Genomic DNA, 15,450 nt, shown 5'->3' on the forward strand with positions numbered 1-15,450 from the left:
TACCTTCAATAATACTGAGAAATTCAAACATGATCAGATTTTCCCTGCAGAAGCTATAATTATAGCTTTTGTAGCTGCCAAAAAAGATGATGTACTCTTTTACATAAGACATTACTTCACCTTCAGAGCTGCAAACTCTATACAAATCCCAAATCTCCCCAATCATGAACTACAGCTCCAATAGATGAGGTGGTGAACCAAAAATTGCTTGATTCTATCCAAAAAGAGGACAATCTGGCTAATTAATGATCCCTCTCTCACACATATCCACTTCAATCCATCTCTCACAGACAATCAGTTTCTGCTTTGTGACTCTTCTATAGATACTTTCATGGACAGTGCTCTGCTGAATTGGCCACTATTATTCCTGCACTTTCCTCCAAAATCATCAGAATAAGAGCCACTGATAACCAACACTCTTTTACAGTCCACCCAGAAACTCACCAAACCAACTTGGCTGCCTCCTCTTTCATTTCATTTACTTCTGTTCTTTGGAACAGTCCACTTTGGCTTGAATCTTCAGCTGTTCAAACAAAATGTAAACAGATTCCTCCTTTCTTCTTTTCCTCTTGCCCACACACAACATTAATGTGTTATAGATCTTGTGGCCTTTTATGTGTGTGGATTAGATATTAAAAAAAAAAAAAAGCCGAGAGCAACACATCCAATTCTGTTGTTTATGAAATACTTGTCATGAAAAGTTTCTTCAATTAACATTAAAAAACACAACACATAAGTAATATTTCTTTAAGACTATTTATTCAGGCTGAAATATATGGTCTTAAATAACTAGTATTTTTTATAAATAGTCTTAAATAAATAGTATCCCTTTTTTTTGTGTGTGTGTGTGTGTGTGTGTGTTAATTGAAGAAATGTCCAATACTGATATCAGGTTTAAAAGCACTTTCTTCATAATGTGATTATATAAATGAATACAATGAAGATAATGTGCATCCTTGTCTCACATTTGATTTAACATCAAATCATCTTCCTGTACCTCCTTCAATTCTAACTGCTGACTTATAAATATTGCTTGATATAATGCCCTATTTACATCATATAATTATAGTGCTTCAAACAGCTTTTCTCTTGGTACAGTGTCATATATCTTTTCCAGATCTACAAGAAACTTAAATACAGATCCCAATTGGCCAATATACACTCGGGTCTCTTTTTATGCACATCTTTTGAAGTTATGCGGTGCATAACTTCAAAAGTTATGTACCATTGTACATAATGAACAGCGTGTTATAGCACATTCTGGTGTAACGTGATTAACGTGTGAGCAGTGAGTGTTCATGAAGTTTAATTTTGCATGTGAGTAAGTTTGTGTTTGTCTTTTCATTATCGTAAGTCTAAATTTTTATTTTAAAGATTTAATTTGGCCCAATGGAGAGAAAAAAAAAAAGGCACCAAAGAAAAGCAATTTCTTTGGAAATGAAAATTGCAATTTTAGATCGCATAGCAAAAGGAGAGGGATCTACAGTGATTGGTAAACATTTTAATTTAGGCGAATCTACTATAAGAGCAATTAAAAAGAATGAAGTCGCAATAAGAAAATCTGTCATTTCTGGGACAAAACTAAGTGCCAAATTATCATCGTACTCAAGAGATGCTTTATGAGAAAAAAAACAGAATGAGCGCTCGTAATTTGGATTGAAGAATTAACTCAAATAAGAATTCCTAAAAGTGGTTATTTAATTAAATAAACAGCTCTTCGGTTTTATGAACAGATGAAGTAATTAGAGCATCTACTTCTGCTTCCCAGGCTGATAAAGAATTTTTGGCTGGCAAAGGATGGCTAACTGGGTTTTTAAAAAGGAATGCATTTCATAATGTAAAGATTACAGGCAAGGTCGCAGCAGCAGATGAAGCAGCTGCCAAAATTTTTCAAGAGAAGTTAGTCAAAATGATTGAAGATGGTGGATATTGTCCCGATCAAGTGTTTAACGCTGACAAAACAGGATTGTTTTGGAACAAAATGCCTAGTCGAACTTGCATCACAAAGTCTGAGAAAAAAAAAGCAAGTAAAGATCAAGTAACGTTGTTACTTTGTGGCAATGCATCAGGGGATCGAATGTCGAAATCCCTTCTAGTAAATCGATCTCTAAAACCACATGCTCTAAAAGGCAAAGATTTTAAAAAAAAAAAGTTGCCAGTACATTTGATGGCTAATACAAAGGTCTGGATAACAACTGCTGCATTTACTGAATGGCTCAATAATTGCTTCGTACCAGAAGCAGAAACATATGTGAAGTAAAAGGCTCTCAATTGTAAAGTTTTATTAATTGTTGGCAATGCATTGTCATTCGCATTTAGAATATCCAAATGTGCAGTTAGTGTTTTTTCCACCCAATACAACAAGCATTATTCAGTCATTAGATCAAGGCATAATTGCTACTTTTAAAAAATATTATGTTAAGCACACTTTTCAATTTATATTGGATAAACTAGAAAATGAATCATTAACAGTAACTGATGTCTGGAAAAAATTTCTATTTTGGACTACTTAAATCATGTTGCATCTGCTATTGCTGAAATAAGAGCACAAACTTTAAATGCCTGCTGGAAAGCAGCTTGGCTTGGATGTGTTGCAAACATTGCAACCATCTACATTATCAGCTGAAATCATTACTTTGGCACATGAAATTGGTGGAGAAGATTTTGATACATTTAGTTCAGAATGATGTAGACGAATTGCTTGTGGATAATGCCTGAAGTGACGATGATATTATTGGATATCAATTAACTTTAAATTCCAAAGTGAGGTGAAGAACTGCATGTCTGGATATCGCTAGCTGTATAAAAAAATTAGTAAAATCATCATCACAAAGTTTAATCACTGATCACACTGTCGGAAGAAAAAAAATCAGTACAGAACGAGGGTGAAGCTAATTCTGTTTGTGAAGAACCATTGCCTTTACCATACAGATCTGATGCACTGACTATATCTTCTGGTGATGAAAGTGATTTCGCACCAGTTCACCAACGTTGCTAAATATTGTCTAATAGCAACGATAATTCTGATGAAAAAATGTTACTTTTAAAATTAAATGAATAAAACTTTAAAACAAACTTAGACATTCTTATTTTCCTGAATTTTTATAAACTTTTTATGCGATTTTAGGTTTATTTTAATTCATTGCTTCGCTTTATGCAGTTTTAGAAAATTATGGAATGCATCCATAATTTTTCAACGTAAGTTAGGTCTTTTTTTGTGCAATTTTTTATATGCGGTTTTCTGTGGAACCTATCTACCGCATAAAAAGAGACCTGACTGTATATCAGAATAACTACAGAAGGATTTTCCTAATGATGTCAATAAATTATTTGAACCTGTTATTAAGACAGGATATTTCTCCTGTCAAAATAAACTCTAAGGAACTGCAACAGGTTCATCCATCTCTTCTCTTCTTAACCTGGCTAACTATCATATGTAACATTTTGCACAGCACATCCTTATCACCTTCTATCCCTGTCCTTCAATTATGTGGATAACATCTTTGCAGCCTGGAACTCTTCCTTAATGGACTTAACACTCTTCATTTAAAGAATCAAATTTATGCTAAACCACAAGAGCTTTCCTGTCCTAGATGTCCTCAGCCTAATGAAACTTAATACAAGTCTGTAGTATTTAGTCTACAGAAAGAAAACTAATACAGGGAGATACATCAATGCCTCTTCACATCATTCTTCTCAGAAGATGAAAGGCATTGGTTGTTTATTATTTTATGGATGAGATCAGAGTTGTAACATTTAGAGAGGAAAGCAGATTTAATTGACCTTAGTTCCTGTTCCAGAAGAAGAGATTCTGTGGAGCAAAAGGTGTGCACCTGAGGAGAACAAGAAAGACATTCCAAGAGTTTCTATATCCAAGTATAAAATTGCTTTTCTGACAAACCCTACATCGATTATTTGACAAAAAAGCTCTCTAGTCTTCTATGACATATAAACCTTTACATCTCCTTCATTCTGTTCACAAATTAGAATATTTTCTATGTAGGATAAACATTCTCCTCTTTCCCCATCTAAAGGTATATCAGATTTCTTACTCTTTGTTGTCTATCATATTATTATTATTATTATTATTATTATTGTTCCGGGAAACTCCAAGGAGTCGACAGACTCATCGAGGGAGGCCCTAACATCATGTCAAGAACAACTATTCAACATTCACACAGTATCTATCATACCTTGCCTTGAACTCATTCACAGTCGTAGCACCCACAACAGACTCTGGAAGCTTATTCCACTCATTCACCACTCTCCAAGTAAAAAACCTAGCTCTAACACCCTTGTCAACCACATTCTTGCCAAGCTTCCATGCATGGTCCCTAGTCCTCCCACCACCAGTCATATTTTCAAAAATATCTTCTGGATCAATCTTATAAAAACCCTTCAGTAATTTGAATGTCTCAATCATATCACCCCCTCCTTCGCCTATCGTCCAATTTCTGCAACCCACAAATCCTCAACCTATTCTCATAAGGCTCATTCCACAGACCTGCAATCATCTTGGTCACTCGTCTCTGGACCCTCTCCACTTCCTCTCCATCACGAAGAAACCCTGGTGCCCATAAATGGGCACAGAAGTCCAGATGGGGTCTTATCAAGGCTCGATACAGAGGAACAACAACTTGTTTGTCTCTGCATGTTAAAGTATTTTTCAGAAGCCAAGTGATTTGGTGAGCTGTTTTAGTCACTTTTGCAATGTGCCCCCTAAACTTCAACTCCCTATCCACCAGCACTCCCAAATCCCTGGCCTCATCAATCTCCTGGAGTACGGTTCCACCAATGCGATATACTGCTGCTATTCTTTTCACCCCAAAGTGCATAACCTTACACTTTGCCACATTAAATTGACATCCATTTTTCCTAGCCCAGTCCTCCAAACTATCCAAATCATCCTGTAAAATGTTGACATCCTGTGCACTCACAATTGCTCTACCCAACTTTGCATCATCAGCAAACAAGTGAACACTTCCTCTCAAATCCTTTCCAATATCATTGATGAACAAATTGAAAAGCAGTGGTCCAAGAACAGAGCCCTGCGGCACTCCACTAGTCACAAGACGTCTTTTAGACTCCACTCCTGAATAAACCACTCTCTGGTATCTCTCCTTCAACCACCCTCCTATCCATCTCACCATTATGCAGATCTACTCATATTATAGCTTGATGAGTAGATCTGCATAATTATACTTTAAAAAGCACCAAGATTACATTAAATATACCTCTATTCTTGCTAGTCACATGATTTCTTCTAGATATCAGGTCCATGGAGGAGGGGGGGGTTTACATCATCATCATTATTATTACTATTGTAGGGGAAATTCCATGGAGTCCAAAGACTCATCACAGGAGACCAAATTTATCCATACAATCTATCATACCTCTCCTTGAATCCATTAACAAAGTGCTAACAACTGACTGTGGGCGACCTATTTCATTCATTCATCACTCTCCAAGCAAAAAATCTAGTCATCACGCCTTACTAACAACACTCTTAGCCAACTTCCAAGGATGACCTCTTATTCTGTCCCCTCTAGCTAAAGTGCTGAAACATTTCCCCTGCATCAATCCAAAGTATAAAATTGCTTTTCTGCATTTATAATAGAAAATTTTAATAGAAAAATTGTATACATAAAGTTGTGAAGTTCTTTTTCATTAGCCAAGCCAAAATTTAAATATGATTGCCATCTCAGACAGTTTTGGGAAGTCATTTTCATTTTACATTATGCTCTTCACTACTGTGATAATTAACTAACTTTTTTTTTTGTAATAGTATTTTTTTGCTACATGGACTCTAATGGCATTAGAGTCCATGTGTTAGATTATATACTGTTACATGCTTATTTGTTATTGTTATGCTCTTCTCTTTAAGTACTCATAACACAGAATGGCTAAGAAACTTGACAAAAATTTTGTGGTCATTAAAAGATATTTTCTATGTATATCATTTCCACTTCTGTTATCAGTATTATGTTTACTACTTATGTATAAACTTTTTGTAATAAACTCAAACTGAATCATGATGGCTGGGATCACTCTGTTAAACAAGACACTGCTGTTTTCATCAGAAACCAGGAAAGCAGTTAAAAAAAAAAAAGTCAGCTACCACCTTACATCACATTTCAATGGAACCTTAAACCCAGCAAAACTGAAGACAAAACCATCAATGAAAAATGCATCTATCCATGGAAAAGAGGAAGGAAGAGTAAGCATGATGTACAACATCAATAATATAATTAGTATTACTGAAATAAAAAATTAAAACAGGTGAAATATGCATAAATAATAACTATAAAAAGATTTTCAGGCCATGGTAATGAGGGAGATAAATGAGAAGTTACTGTACAACAAAGTAATGACACAATGAAGACATATAAGAAATAAAGTAAAATCAATAAATGATACACATGTTTATTCAGAACAGAATTTTCAGCCAAGATGTCAGGACATCTTCTGTGTCAGGTTACATAAATTAACATGAACAAAATAGAACAGAAATGTATGAATTTATTTAACTATAACAACAGGAAGATGATGTAATTCACACAACATTCAGAATGAACTGGGTTATGGGGATATAAACTGCCATTATAGTTTAAATAATCACTAGTTTAAAAAATAAAATAACAGTGATAGTGTTATTTTATTTAACGTAATCACTTCAGAAAAGAAAGCATGTGACAATTATTTCAATTTAAATCTAGTCTGTAAAGATGAGTTTCATAACTTTCTTTGTAGTCCATTTCTGTAACTTTCATTTCCATTAAGAAATGAAAGAGATAATGCTGAGCAAGCTTGGACTTGTCTGATATAATCTTGTCATTACTTCATGCAAATGCATACCAAACTTCTTTAATCAAACGATACAAGAGCAAGGTGTTTAGTAGATACTGAATAGGATAGCAGTTCTAAAATACCTATTGGAGAATGCAGTAAGGGAGATAACTTCTGCACAGGGATAAAGGAGGTATGCAAGTTTTCAGAATATACAGACATTTTGCTTTTTCTCAGACCTGTGGACATTAAAAACAGAAATTCTACAAAAATATTGGGATGTAGAAAACTGTGTTTGAAGTTAAACCATCACTCAATGTAAGAATCTATGAAATAACTTCCTCTTGTTCTTTTTGTCCCCTCCTTTTATTTCAATCAAACAGTTAAGTTGGCATCATTTCACAAGGTTTGGTTCGGTTTATGTTTTATTGGCACAAAGACTACAATGGTCATACCACACCATAATAAACGTTTACAAGGTAACACATCAAATTTATATCACCCTGAGTTATAGAAATCTAACTTGCTCAGCATGATAGCTATGGTATACATAGAATTCAATGAAATAAAACCAAAGTTCACCACATCTATTTCTCAATGAAATGGATACTGTGGAGAATTTTCTTGTCTTCTTTCCATGCCAAAGAAAAGTCAGAATTGGACGAATGGACACTGGGGACAAAAGTCTCTGCATTCCTTACAGGCTATGTGCAATTTAGAAATAGAGCTGTTACATTAGAGATGCCAATTAAGACCCACAACAGCCTGCAATGTAATAAACCAGCATTATACTTAACTTTAAACATTATAGGTATTATTTCTGGGATAAATCCCATGTTACTCCTCTTAAAGCTATTATTTTTATGGCTATTTTGCCTGTTTCTGTTTACAGGGGCACTCCGAAACAGAAGCAGGCAAAATAGCCATAAAAATAATTAAACATTATATTTTACTTTATTCATTTATGCTTATGTGAACTTTAGACAATTATTAAGAACAACACGTAAGTCAACAGTAATAACTTTAATTAATAAATAAGGCAGATATTTCGTACTAAAACTAATAGTACATCTTCAGTGTTACAGACAGATAGGAATAGAATACAAGTAACGAACAATCGGTGGATCACCTATTAAAATACAATGTTGTCGCGAGCTAGGAAATGAAAGAAATTAATAAATAATTAATATTTAAGATAATTAGTTTTTTAGTTTTTTAATGATTACATAAAATAAAAGTCTCCCAGATCTTCGGTAATCATTTCAATTTAAATTCGGTCAGTGTAAAAAAGCTTCACAACTTTCTTTAAAGAGGCGTTCATATTTGAACCTGCATCTATGAAGGAGAATAGCTTTATCCCACTGGATATTATGGGTAGTGGTAATACTGTGTTGTGCTAGACCAGACTTCTGAGGTTTGTTGTAATCAATATAATATTGATGTTCTTTAATTTTTTTTTCCACAGAATAGCCAGTTTGTCCAAAATAAGAAACATCGCATTCACAAGGAATTTGGTAAACACTAGCCAAAGACAGAGATGACAGTTTATCTTTTGTAGAAGGCAATAAGGAAGAAATTTTGTTGATAGGAATATAAGTGGGAATCAATTGGCACTTTTTTAAAATTCTACCTATAGGTTCTGAGATTCCTGGAATGTAGGGGGAATGGAACTCTGCGAACTGTTGAAGAAACCTTAGATATTGGAACAAGATTCAATTATCTGTTGGATCTAATTAGGGTGGTAATTATTAGATTCCATTAACTTTTTAATGATGGAAAGTTCTTGTTGTAAGATTTCTGGAGAAGAGCAAACTTTATGTGCCCTATTAATTAGAGATTTAAGAATGCCAAATTTTTGAGATGTATGATGAGCAGACTTTTTATGAATGTATCTGCCAGTAAATGTGGGCTTTCGAAAGATGCTTGTAGATAAGGTACCAGAAGAAGTTCGAGTAAGCAGGATGTCCAAAAATGATAAAGTACCAGAATTTTCCTTTTCCATGGTGAATTGGATACGAGGATGAAGGCTATTTATCTGTTGTAGAAAGGTGGAAAGCTCATCTTCAGTATGTGACCAAACGGCAAAAAACATCATTGACATAACGATACCAAAGAGATGGCTGAGGGTGAATGGATGAAAACATAGTCTCTTCGAATTGTTTCAAAAAATAGTTAGCCAAAGGTGGAGACAAAGGACTACCCATGGCAGTACCATCAACTTGTTTGTAGAACTTGTTTTTCCAACTAAAATAACCTGAATGAATAACAAATTCAAAAATCTTTGCGATATCTGGAGGGTAATCTTCATATAATAAATTGACTGTGTCAGCTAATGGGATATTGGTAAACAGAGATACAATGTCGAAACTGACTAATAACTCAGACTCTTTGATTTTTAAATCCTTGATTTTTTTTTTTTTTTTTTTTTTTATGTATGATCTGAAATGTCCAGTGAGAGCTCTTAAAGAACAAGACAAGACTTTTGCAATTCAATAAGTAGGAGAATCAATGCAATTCATGACTGGCGTACTGGATAGCCTTCTTTATGGATTTTCAAGAGACCATATAGACGGGGAGATCTTCCAAAGTAGGTGCGTAATTTATCCACATAATTTGAGTCCCAAAAGAAGTTAGACCTTTGAATGGATAGAAGATTGAACATTTACTGGCAGATATATGCATAAAAAGTCTGCTCACCATACATCTCAAAAATTTGGCATTCTTAAATCTCTAAATAATAGGGCACATAAAGTTTGCTCTTCTCCAGAAATCCTACAACAAGAACTTTCCATCATTAAAAAGTTAATGGAATCTAATAATTACCACCCTAATCAAATCCAACAGATAATTGAATCTTATATTCCAATACCTAAGGTTTCTTCAACAGTTCGCAATCCCCTACATTCCAGGAATCTCAGAACCTATAGGTAGAATTTTAAAAAAGGTACCAATTGATTCCCACTTATATTCCTATCAACAAAATTTCTTCCTTATTGCCTTCTACAAAAGATAAACTGCCATCTCTGTCTTTGGCTGGTGTTTACCAAATTCCTTGTGAATGCGATGTTTCTTATTTTGAACAAACTGGCCATTCTTTGGAAAAAAGAATTAAAGAACATCAATATTATATTGATTACAACAAAACTCAGAAGTCTGGTCTAGCACAACAGAGTATTTCCACTACCCATAATATCCAGTGGGATAAAGCTATTCTCCTTCATAGATGCAGGTTCAAATATGAACGCCTCTTTAAAGAAAGTTGTGAAGCTTTTTTACACCGACCGAATTTAAATCGAAATGATTGCCAAAGATCTCTCGAAGATCTGGGAGACTTTTATTTTATGTAATCATTAAAAAACTAAAAAACTAATTATCTTAAATATTAATTATTTATTAATTTCTTTCATTTCCTAGCTCGCGACAACAATGCATTTTAATAGGTGATCCATCGAATGTTCATTACTTGTATTCTATTCCTATCTGTTTGTAACACTGAAGATGTACTATTAGTTTTAGTACAAAATATCTACCTTATTTATTAATTAAAGTTATTACTGTGGACTTACGTGTTGTTCTTAATAATTATACTATGCTACAGGTTCCTCTAAAAATAAAAACTTTAGACAAGATAACCATGATATCAGGCCAAAAATCCTATTTTGGAGAAGCAGTCATAAGTTCATTATCAATTTCCATTTACTGGGGAGCTACAGTATTGAACAATAAACCTTTGCAATACTGTAGCTTTTCTGCAATAATACTGCAATAAATTCAAGTAAAATATACTTAAATTTATTGCAGGAATTTCAAGTGAATTATATGAGCAAATTTCAAAACTGAAAATTTTCACTTTATATATATATATATATATATATATATATATATATATGTATATATATGTGTGTGTGTGTGTGTGTGTGTGTGTGTGTGTATTAGACAGATAATTTATCTCACATACGAAAGGAGCAAGAACCTATAGCACATCAGTGCCATGTGCGAAATGCAAATAAGGGTTCAGAAAGAAGAAACCTATTGATACTCTCCTTAAAAAGCAGTTGGTTGAAATTTTTTTGGAAAAAACATCATGAGGAAGGCTGTTACAGAGGACAGAGATAGATGGAATAAATGAGGAATAGGAGAAGCAAGTTCAATGAGTTTGCAGTCATTGGACAGCTGCTACTCTTGTTTTAACAAGCGTAACAACAAGTGGAGGAATGATGTTTCCCATTTCACTGAAGCAGTGAGCATGGAAGCACCTGTAGAAGAGACACAGATGAAGTGAGCCTGTGAGGGAAGGATTGTCTACGAATCAAATTACTCTTCTCTGATTTCAAAACACTTAAAACTTCCTTAAAATTCAAGAATTTTTAAGGAGGTTTTAAGTATACCACTCCAAATGTGTGTAAAGTATTCTAAGGATGGGTGGATTTGAGATTTATATAGAGTTAGTATCTAGGTGGGTGTAAAATAGCTTCTTGAGGAAAAATAATGCCTAGTTATTTTAGAAGCTGAGGAAGCATATTGATGCAATTTGTGCCAAGAGAAATTGGAGGTAAATGTAAGTCTAAGGAGGGATAGTTCACATCTTGTCTGGTGATATGTGTATTACTGAGGATGAAGGAAGGTGAGCTAAGATCCCTTTTGTAAGAGAAAAGGCAGGACTGCATTTTGGCAGCATTGAAGGTCACTAAGTTATCCTTGCCTCACTGAAGGATTGTATGGAGATCAGTGTTTAAGACACTGGTTGAAGATGATGTAAGGGATGTTTGGGAACTACATGGTTTATCAAAGGAGCAAAATGAGAGGAGAGTGCTATCGTTGGCAAAGCTATGGATAGGATTTGACTGAGAGTAAGTTATTGAGCTTTGCCTCCTGCATTGGAGGCAAAGCTCAAAGAGGGTGCCATCCACCATGACATGCAGTGAATGACCAGAGAGGAAGCTGGTCACAGACAGACTGAAGGAAGGAAGTTCGCAATACAGCTCTGATGCCAAAAATGATTGAAAGCCTTGGAAATGTCAAGGCAACAGCACACATTTCTCTAAACCTTTCCATGGCATGTGTCCAGAGGTGAGTGATGTAGGCTATAATATCAGCCATGGATCTGGATTGTCAGAATCCATAACTGGTGGTCGCTGCTTAACTAGAGAGCTTCTAGTTAAGCAGCGACCACCAGTTATGGATTCTGACCACCAGTTATGGATTTTGAATGGATTGTATATATGTTAGTTTTCATGAAATGGGATAGGTGTTGCTGAGTATAGAAGATTGAAGAGACAATAGAGGACAGGTATTAGCTCTGGAGCACCGCATTCGAGTACAAAACTTTGTGCTTATATATACAGTCTTCCCAATAAAAGTATCAAAACTGAAGAAATACAGGTATTTTTATAATTTTATATAATAATAATAAAATGCTAGTAATTGTTGTGGACCTAAAGAGCAAATTAGGAAATGAATCTTAGGCATAAATATTTTGGGAAAACTGAATAAAAGAGCACAGCTAATAATAATCATGCAAGTATCCACTAGATTTCTGTTCAAGACAAGGACCAGTCTTTACTAACATCATATTCCAATATAAAGGTATGCAGAAATTCACACAGAAAGAATAGAAAAAATATAAAGTTTTATCAATTATATTATTGTTGATAGTGATATCTTCAGAGTAATTCAGGATCCAAGAGTATACAGAGGATTTTAAATAGGAGGTAAACACTATTTAGTTTTAAGCAAGATAAAAATGAGTATCACACTGAAAAGAAAAACTTGTATGAATTTTTTTTAAAAAAAAAACCTTCAGATGTGATCTGCAGGCTTACATATACAGTACGGCAGGCCTGTTAAAAAAAAAAAAAAGCAAGAAAGAAAAACAGTATTCAAAGTTCCTGGCAAGTAAGTAACTAAACAAGTCATGGGAAAACTATAGTAGAAGATAAATATTATGAAAGTGGCAAAAATGTTCTTGGCACTATTAAAAAAAGCTTAGAAATTTAGGAATCAGATATGATAAAACTATTAGATAGAAATCAAAAGGTAAAGATATTCTAGGTGTATGGAAAATTGTTAACTTCATTGAAAAAGTGGGAAACGATTTAATAGTAATGCTGTACAGAAATTCTATTATAAAAGGTGTTGTGGATGAGAGGGTGTACAAAGTCTGTTTTCCAGGTAGGAGGACGAACAGGATGACTGATGCTTTGGACATGAGAAGCAAGAATGCGAGGGAGTCAGTGGTAGGGGAAGGAATGAATAATATGATTGGACATAAAGAGAATATGAAGATGCATATCAGGAGATTACTGAAGAGAAGAATAGTTGATGATGCTATTGTTGAAGTATGACAAAGATGAGTTGAAACAGCAAACAAAAATCATGAATGTATGCTAGGAGAGCTATGTGAGGAAAGAGGTGTAATTTGTTGATATGTAGAATACACTCAAGAGACAAATGGAATTACAGATGGAAAAGAGTACTGTATAAAAAAAATGAAAGATGATAAAGGTGACATGAAAACTGAAGATACAGATTTTCTGGACATCTAGAGTAATCTGCTGAAATACTGCTAATTGAAACAAGCAGTGATAGCACAGTGGTAGAAAACACTCAAAGGGAATGCAATTAGGAATACATATCAAAGCTTGAACTAAAAAAAGCTATCAAAAACCTGAAATGTCAAAAGCTAGAGTAGATGATATTGACCAGAAATGCTCAAATATGGAGGTATAAGTTTCAGTGGCTACACTGTTTAATTCAGCAGGCCTGCTCAGATGGTTGAATTCCAGATGACTCAGATGACTGGAGTAGAGTTCTCATAGTTCCCATTTGTAAACACTGTAATGTGAAAACTACAGAGGAATTTCTCTACTGAGTATTCCAAGTAAGATTGATGCAAGCATTGCTGAGAAGAGTCTAAAGATGACTTTAGACTCTTCTCAGCAGGAAGGAAAAGCATTTGTGGAAAAGAAACTTGGTAAAATGCAATTGATTTCAGGCAGATTGGAATCTTGACAGATAAATTAATTTGGAGAAAACTTGTTGATAGCAAGTTAATAATGATGTTAAATTTTCATGTAACACTATCACAATATTTATTACACTCTTATCCCACCAGGGATACATATCAGGAATTTGATGTTTTAATATCTAAATATATTAGTTTTTAGTATGACATTTTAACTACTTGCATAAAATCTGGTCAAAATTTCTACTTTCCTGAATGTTCACCCTAAAAAAATAGCACAATAAATAAAACATACTAGTTTCATATTGATTTTACTGTCTGCAGAATATAATGCCGATATTTAAAATTGCATCACTTCAAAACTTGAAATTTAAGTTGCATTTTTGGATGTTTTCCAGTTTTTTTTTTTTTTTTTTTGTTACATTAGATTAACCTTTCAAATTATGGATATGTATATTATACATAGCTGCATACTGTACATATGTGAACATAGTAAATGCATTCCCAACAGTGAATAAACTCAACAGCTTATTCTCACCAAATAACTTATCTTCTTTGAAACCTAATTAATGCTCTGATAGAGTAATTAATCCTGCTATACTGTACTGTATTATGGTTGTCAATTGTGTGTATGTGTGTTTTTCTTCTGGCTAGTTTGTCTGTCTTGTGGGATAAGAAACAGGAGTTTCTAGCAGCATGATTTGATTCCATATCTTTTAAATCAAAAAAGTACTGTCTATATTGACTGAAGTACAGAGCCTTTCATTTCAGTTATTTAGATGCAATTTTTACTGAAGATGGTAAATTAAATATGAAAATAGATAACAGAATAAGTAAAGCTAATATGCAGGAAGCCAGAAATAAATTTATATAGAATAAGAAGGAAATTAAAACACCCTAGCAGCAATACACAAGACAGTGTTAAAATCAATTTTAACTTTATGCATCTACAAGTGGGTTGAAACAGAACAGAAAACCAGAGAACATGACTGTTTCTGGAAAATAGGGGTAAATTGGGGGCATCCATGGTAGAATCATATTAAAAACAAAGATATCAGAAACAAACATGATAATAATTAATATTCAAGAATGTGTGAGAAGAGCTACACAAGGGTGGCTCCTACAAAGAACAGGAAAATAAAGTGTAGCAAAAGATAACAGGAAAAAGACCCAGAGGAAGACTAATGAAATGCAAGATGCAATAATACTGGATACATGATGAATAAAAAGATTAATTTTAAATAAAATTGTGGATATAAAATTAGTAATAATGTAAATTAATTATATAGTACTTATGGTATCTATCCTGAATATACCCTAAAAGAGCATATCAGAAAATAACGATGACATACAAAGTAGGTAAGCTAATATTTAGAAGTTTCATAGTACAAAACAAGTTTTGAGAGTAATCTAACACAGCTTATGGAGATTAAGCGACCTTCAGTATTGAGGTACCTACTGCCCCACTTCTAAAATAAAAAAAATAAATAATAAAAAAAAAAAAAATACAACCAAAAATTCTGTATGCTCACTTTTTTGTTTTATCAGTGGCTTTGATTAATGATTCCATTGATAGAGCAGCACTGCTCTGAACTCACTGGTTTTACTCAGAGAAAGAAATCCAAAATACTTGCAGTAGCATGTTTGATAGCAGTTTTATATATAAATGAGCTGAGAAATAGTAATCAAAATGATAATTA

The 15,450-nt window shown here is 33.8% G+C and overlaps 1 protein-coding gene across 5 annotated transcripts in view; it reads right to left on the minus strand.

Moving 5' to 3' along the window:
• LOC150093095 (uncharacterized) overlaps positions 1-15,450 on the minus strand; it is a 390,523-nt gene that overhangs the window by 318,329 nt on the left and 56,744 nt on the right. The gene's annotated exons all lie outside the window — the stretch shown is intronic.

This window comes from Typopeltis vanoorti, chromosome 24 (genome assembly GCF_054136105.1).
Source record: "Typopeltis vanoorti isolate ZY-2024b chromosome 24, IOZ_Tvanoo_1.0, whole genome shotgun sequence".
Lineage (NCBI taxonomy): Eukaryota > Metazoa > Arthropoda > Arachnida > Uropygi > Thelyphonidae > Typopeltis > Typopeltis vanoorti.